The following is a 6,563-nucleotide window of genomic DNA, read 5'->3' on the forward strand; positions in this document are numbered from 1 at the left end:
CGCTCCATCTCCAACAGACTCCTCCAGTTCCGTTCCCACAGTGAACGCTACAGGATATCATTCATTCCACACGCATTCCAGCTTTACAATACCTCACCTTAGCGGAGTGGCCAGGTGAGGGCGTGTAATTGGGCTAATTTGGTTCTCAATGATCAGCACCAAGGCAGACAGAACCCCCTCCCTCATTGATGCACAAATGCGAAGCTCTCATCCAGGAGATGCGGCGGGAAGTGGCGGCGTTGATCCGTCGACACTTTGCTCGTGCTCGGACAGCCTAATTGAAGTCATTTCTGTCGAGGATCGGCGGCGCGCCGGAGTGTTTTAGCACGCAGATAATTTGCCCATTTTCCCTGTTCTGACAGAAGGATACTTTATGGAAATTCACCCTGATTCCTGATTCCTGGCACCTTAATGGACTCTGCCGGGACGGCGCCGGCGCTGATGAGCTTGTTGTCCTGTCACGAGTACCACGTGCAAAATGTGGAGAATGTGCGCCCAGCGTCTTACTTCTCACAATTTACTCATTTTTTACATTTTTTTAAAACAAAAAACAATAATCCCAATCATTTAAATGTAATTTCTTCTTGCATCAACGTTTTTAAACCTAACGTTTCAATTCATGCATTTAATGATGTTTTTAGCCATGACTGTGATAATATATCAAAATAAAAAAATCAAAAATCAAAAAACCTTAACTTTAAAAATAGGAAAAATACTCTTTCATAAATACCGACAAATATTTATTTCAATTATTTTAAATGTTATGATATTTCTTTTAATATTTCTTTATTTATTTGGTTTGGTCATATTTCTCATTATTTACCTTCATTAGGTGCAATTACACAATATTTCCTGGAATTATCTCACAATTATTGTGTTTTTTTTAATACGCTACACCACAAAACCACATACAGTCAAACCTGTGTTAGCGGCCATCTTTATAGAAGGGCCACCTGCCTATAGCGGCCACTGAAAAATCCCCCCAGCAAATTTACATGTGATGACCCTGTGTATAGCAGTCACCTGTCCAACGCAGCCAGCGGCCACCCATTTTGTCTCCCTTGGTCAATATCTGACCACATATAGCAGCCAAATTACCAACTCAAGTAGAAGCTTCATGCACGAAAAAGTTTTGTTTTTCAATCAATGAAGCCGTCGTGTGTAGACTTTAATTACTGAGTCCTAGCTCAGTCACAATCATTCACAAGATCCACACAAACTGTCAGTTGTTCCACATAAAAAAGCCGTCTTCTTTTGAGCTTGCTATTTCCTGGTCAAACATGTAACTTTAAGAGCATTTGCACCAAAACATTACCGCAAAGTATGCTGGGAACAGGACGTGCTCCCAGCGACGCTACAAAAAACATACGCTAGCATGCATGCGGCAGCGGGAGCAAAACTGAGTTGGGTTGTACTTAACTGAAGTATTTTATCACTTATCAGTTATTATTAAGCCTCTAGCTTCCTTTTAGTAAGTAAAAACCTTGGCTATGATTGCACTACATTGTCATGTAGACCTACAAAGTACACTTGGAAGAACAAGAGGTGAATAAATGTATTGCAACTGATGTGAAACTGATGAGGGGTAGGATTAAATAAGCTTTGCTTCTTCCTACTCCTTTTTGGACATGCAAAATTGTGAATTGTACTATGTGATGTGCTACTGTTTGACTCATATGCATGTTCAGGATTAAAACCATGAACCATGATAATAACAAGCCTAGTAGTGCTGTACAACTTTTATCCGCAGTCCGCCGTGCCCTCTACTGGTCAACATTATTATTTTTTTTCCCTTTTTTTTTCTTTTTTTTCCTCTACTGGTCAACATTCAAACTGGACGCCAACCTGTCTATAGAGGTCACCTGTCTATAGCGGCCACTTTTGCAGACTCCCTCTAGTGGCCGCTATAGACAAGTTTGACTGTACATTTTTATTTCTCATTTCAAGTTTTATACATAAAAACAAAACAAAATCATTAAAAAGTACAAGTTACTCTTTTCTTGCAGAATTATTTCAAAATAATATGCAATATATCGAAATAAAGAAAAAACATACTTTCAAAACTGGCATAATTATTTTCTCGCATAAATGCAGAAAAATATGTTTGACATGTGATTGGATGAGCTGCGTCACGATTGGGTAAAGATGCCGCGTGAGACGCAAGCCAAGCCCAATAACTGGCTTCCCTCCTGCGCGTGCTAGCGTAATGCCCCCCCATCCCATCAACCACAACCCATCTTTCCATCACATCTTGTTAGCTTGTGCACGCACGCGCACGATTACGTCGTAAGAAGAGAAACACAACTTGGTTCAACTGGTAGTTGCAAGTGAAAGTTTACAAATAAATCTCCAAAGCAGCTGCAATAAAATCAACCAAAATGCAGATTTCCTCCTACGATTGGATGAATGAGAGCAGGAAGAGGCGGAGTAAAGCGTTGAGGTCGGGGTGTGACCTCTTTGACGTGACTCTCATACATTCACGCCCTTTATTCTCGCTGTTTTGCTGACATTTCTGACTTTTTTGTACATTTACAACTTTATTTTCATTTTTTTCTCTTACATTTATGATTTTTTTTCTTGTAAGTTTACAGCTTTAATTCTTGTAAATTAATGACTTTTTTTTCTCTTAAATTTACGACTTTTTTCTGGTAAATGTACAACTTTTTTTGTCATAAATTTACAACTTTATTCTCGTAAATGTACGCCTTTTTTCTTGTAATGTTATGTCTTTTTTCTCTTAAATTTACAACTTTTTCTCTCGTGAATGTATTAAGTCTTTTCTTGCAAATGTACAAATTTTTTTCTCATAAATGTACGTCTTTACTCTCGTAATGGCTTTTTTCTCTTAAATTTATGACTTTTTTTTCTTGTAATTTTCCATTTTATTCTCATAGATTAATTACTTTCTCTTCTCTTCAATTTATTTTTTTTCCTTGTAAATGTACAACTTTTTTTGTCATGAATTTATAGCTTTATTCTCGTAAATGTACGCCTTTTTTCTCTTAATATTATGACTTTTTTCTTTTAAATTTCCACGTTTTTCTGTCGCAAATTCATGACGTTTTTTCTTGTAAATGTACAACTTTTTTTTCCTCATAAATGTACAAATTTATTCTCGTAAATTTCTGACTTTTTTCTTGTAAATGCACAACTTCAGTTTCGTAGATGAATGACTTTCTTTCTTTTAAATTGACTTTTTTTTCTTGTAAATGTACAACCTTTTAAATTTCCGACTTTATTCTCCAAATCTCAGACGATTCTTATCTTTGGCTGCGGCCCCACTGCCCTGCCACAATAAAGCGTCGGAGGGTCATGTGCATGCAGGTATGTACATACAGTACAGTAGCGTAGTACACTTGAAGTACTGGAACACGGTATACTGGTGACTACTGCCTGTGACTCCAGAGGGTCCCTGCGCTAAAAGCAGCGATATGTAACACTTCTGTGATTTATGAGAGCTATATTTATCACGCGGATATAAACTATTCACCTATTACCAGCCGCCACATTACTCGGGCAATTCATTCACGTCAGCAGAGCAAACAATTACCCGGGCTCCGACACCGGCGGGCCCGCTTCCCAGCCCGTGTGGCTTCCGATGGAGACCTCCCCCAGGAAATAAGAGCGGAGCGGGACATTTCTCAACTCATCCAAATGTGCTCAGTTAGGACGCCGTGATGGATCAAACATTGATCTGAGGTATTAAGGCAGGAGCGGCGCAGACTAATGGGCCCGACCGGGAGACAAATTGGGCCGGGCATCCCGGCAACACCGCCCCGGGAAATATGGCGCTGTAGCATCATTTTTATTGCTTTACTGCATTTTAGTGTTAACCGAGAAAGCCAGCAGAGAATGACCTGCTTTCCATTTGTTTACCTTTGCTTCTACAAGTAGCATCGATGCTTCATTTGGAGCCAATCGCCCTCCGACATGACACAAGCGCTCTCAGACGCGTAAGATGGCTTTTCTTTTTGTTTTACTGGCAAAAGATGAAATACCTTTTAATGATTGCAGTCCCCCTCCCCCCCAAAAAGGTGGGTTGTCTTATATCCGGCGTCAGTTATGTAACACTGAATTGAACAAACATCTAGAATGTTCTGAAGACGTTTCTATTAGGATAAAACTTGCCAATAAAGTCGTTCTTCACGAAGGAAAAGCCAACATGAACTTCCTAAGCGCCGCGTCACATTCAGTCACTCTGGCGCCCCTTCAGGACAGAAGCAGTACTACAAGGGAGGGGGCACGCCCTCATACTGGACCATCCTATTTTGTTTTAAATAAAAAGACAAAACACCCATGAGAAAAATAGATTTTCTTTATCATCATGTAAAAATGATTCATCCATCCATCCATCCATTTTCTACGCCGCTTCTCATTAGGGTGGCGGGGGCATGCTGGAGCCTATCCCAGCTGACTTCGGGCGACAGGCGGGGTACACCCTGGACTGGTGGCCAGCCAATCACAGTAATATAATTATTATATTAATAATTATTATTTTTTAAAACGTATATAATCTAGTAATATTAATATAATAATGTAATAATAAATCATATTAGTTAATGTAATAATATTAACATAATGTAATAATGAACCATATTATTTAATGTAATAATATTAACATAATGCAATAATAAATCATATTTTTATAATGTTAATAACAATTTTTATTCTTTTTAATTATTTATAAAAAATATTGCATTATTAACTAATTGAACTGAATTAATTAGTGTAACATTAACACAATCATGTAATAATAAATCATAAATAAATAACATTAATACCATTTTAACATATATTTACATTTTTAAATGATTTATTCATTAAAAAATATTAAATTATTAATTAATTGAATTCAATTAAATACTGTAAAAATATGAATAATGTAATAATAAATCATAAAAAGATATTCAAATATATATATGTATATAAATATATATTAAAATGTATATTTAGACAATTTTATAAAGAACAAATACAATTAATACCATATTATTAATATTTCTATTATTATTTATTATATTAAAAACCTTTTAAATGATTAATTGAAATTAATTAAATAATGTCATATTAATTCTAATAATTTTATAATGCATTTATTTATTTATTTTTTCAATCAGTAAATGAATAAATCATTTAAAGACAGTAAATAAGTCATCGGTGATGCATTCATTGTTTGTTTTTCAGAGATACTGGAATGGTATCAATGTGCTAGACAAAGGTTGAAGTTTGTGAGGTTGTCTTCCATTCGGTCTTGAGAGTTCTTCAGGTTGTGCAGGTTCAGCAAAGAAGCGCCTCAAATGTTGTTGGCAAACAAAAGCAGAGAAGATATGATGATCATCTGATCATCACAGAAATAGAATTACTACATGCAGAAAATCTTGACCGAGTCTTCTCTTGATGGCCGTCTTGCAGTACCTTGGGGTGAAAGCGTCTAGAGATTTATACCCCCCCCGCTTACCGAAGACGTCAAATGATTTGATTGTCTTGTCTGCACTGTGAGGTTGAAAGCTTGTCAGCAGTGTTCCTGACCCCCCCCTCCACACACTAAAAGGTAGAGTCGGTGATCCAGCTGCTAATTTTCCGGCGTGTGAAACCCGGCAGGAGGCATCAAGCAGCCTTCCGAGTGTTCTCAGACTCGCTGCGCAGCGACGCAACATCAACGCGCTCACAGGCGGCGCGTGTGAAGCGGTCCATCAACAACAAAAAGAAGAAATAAACCCGAAAACAGACGAAATGAAGGGAAAGAGCTGTCATGGGGCTGAAGGTGATGTTTGGAAAGCGCAGGTAAATAAGAGGGAATCAGGCACTGAACATGCGGCTAATAACTGATCTTAAGACTTTGGCATTTGCTGTGACACGCATTTGAGACAGGAGCATTCAAAGACATCCGCCGTTTGACAGCCATCACAGCCCCCCCAGGCGGGAAGGATTCTCATTTTGATGACTGTGTCAGTCACGCTCGAGCTGTCGACGAGCCCCGTCCCTCCAGCGCCCGCCAACCATTCCACCTTCACGGATTGGAACAGACACCCGTCGTTCCCCAGCCACTGCCATCTTTGCACTCAGCCCACTGCTCTCCAAAGTGCAGCCCGGGGGCCGTTTGGGGCCCGCTGCTGGTTTTTGTTGGCCCGTGGCAGCTTCTAAAAATATAAATAAAGAAAAAATAAGAAGACCGCAACTATGGGAAAATCAGCAGTCGTTTTACAAGAATGAAGTCAAAATATGAAGAGAACATTCTTGCCATCGAACCAGAAAACAACTTGGCAACTTTTTTCTCACAAATTTACGACTTTAAACTCATAATATGACGACTTTATTCTCATGACTTTACAATTTCTGACTTTTTGTCATAAATTTCCAACTTTATTCTCACAATATTACGACTTTATTCTCGTAAGTTTACGACTCTTTTTCTCATAAATTTTCAACTTTTTTTCTTGTAATATTACAACTTTTTCTTCTGGTATTTTTTTCTGGTAAATTGACAACTTTTTTCTCATAAATTTAGAACTTTATTCTCATAATATTACGACTTTGTTCTTGTAAATGTAAAAGTTTTTTCT

The sequence above is a fragment of the Dunckerocampus dactyliophorus genome, chromosome 14, assembly GCF_027744805.1.
Source record: "Dunckerocampus dactyliophorus isolate RoL2022-P2 chromosome 14, RoL_Ddac_1.1, whole genome shotgun sequence".
In the NCBI taxonomy this organism is placed as follows: Eukaryota; Metazoa; Chordata; class Actinopteri; order Syngnathiformes; family Syngnathidae; genus Dunckerocampus; species Dunckerocampus dactyliophorus.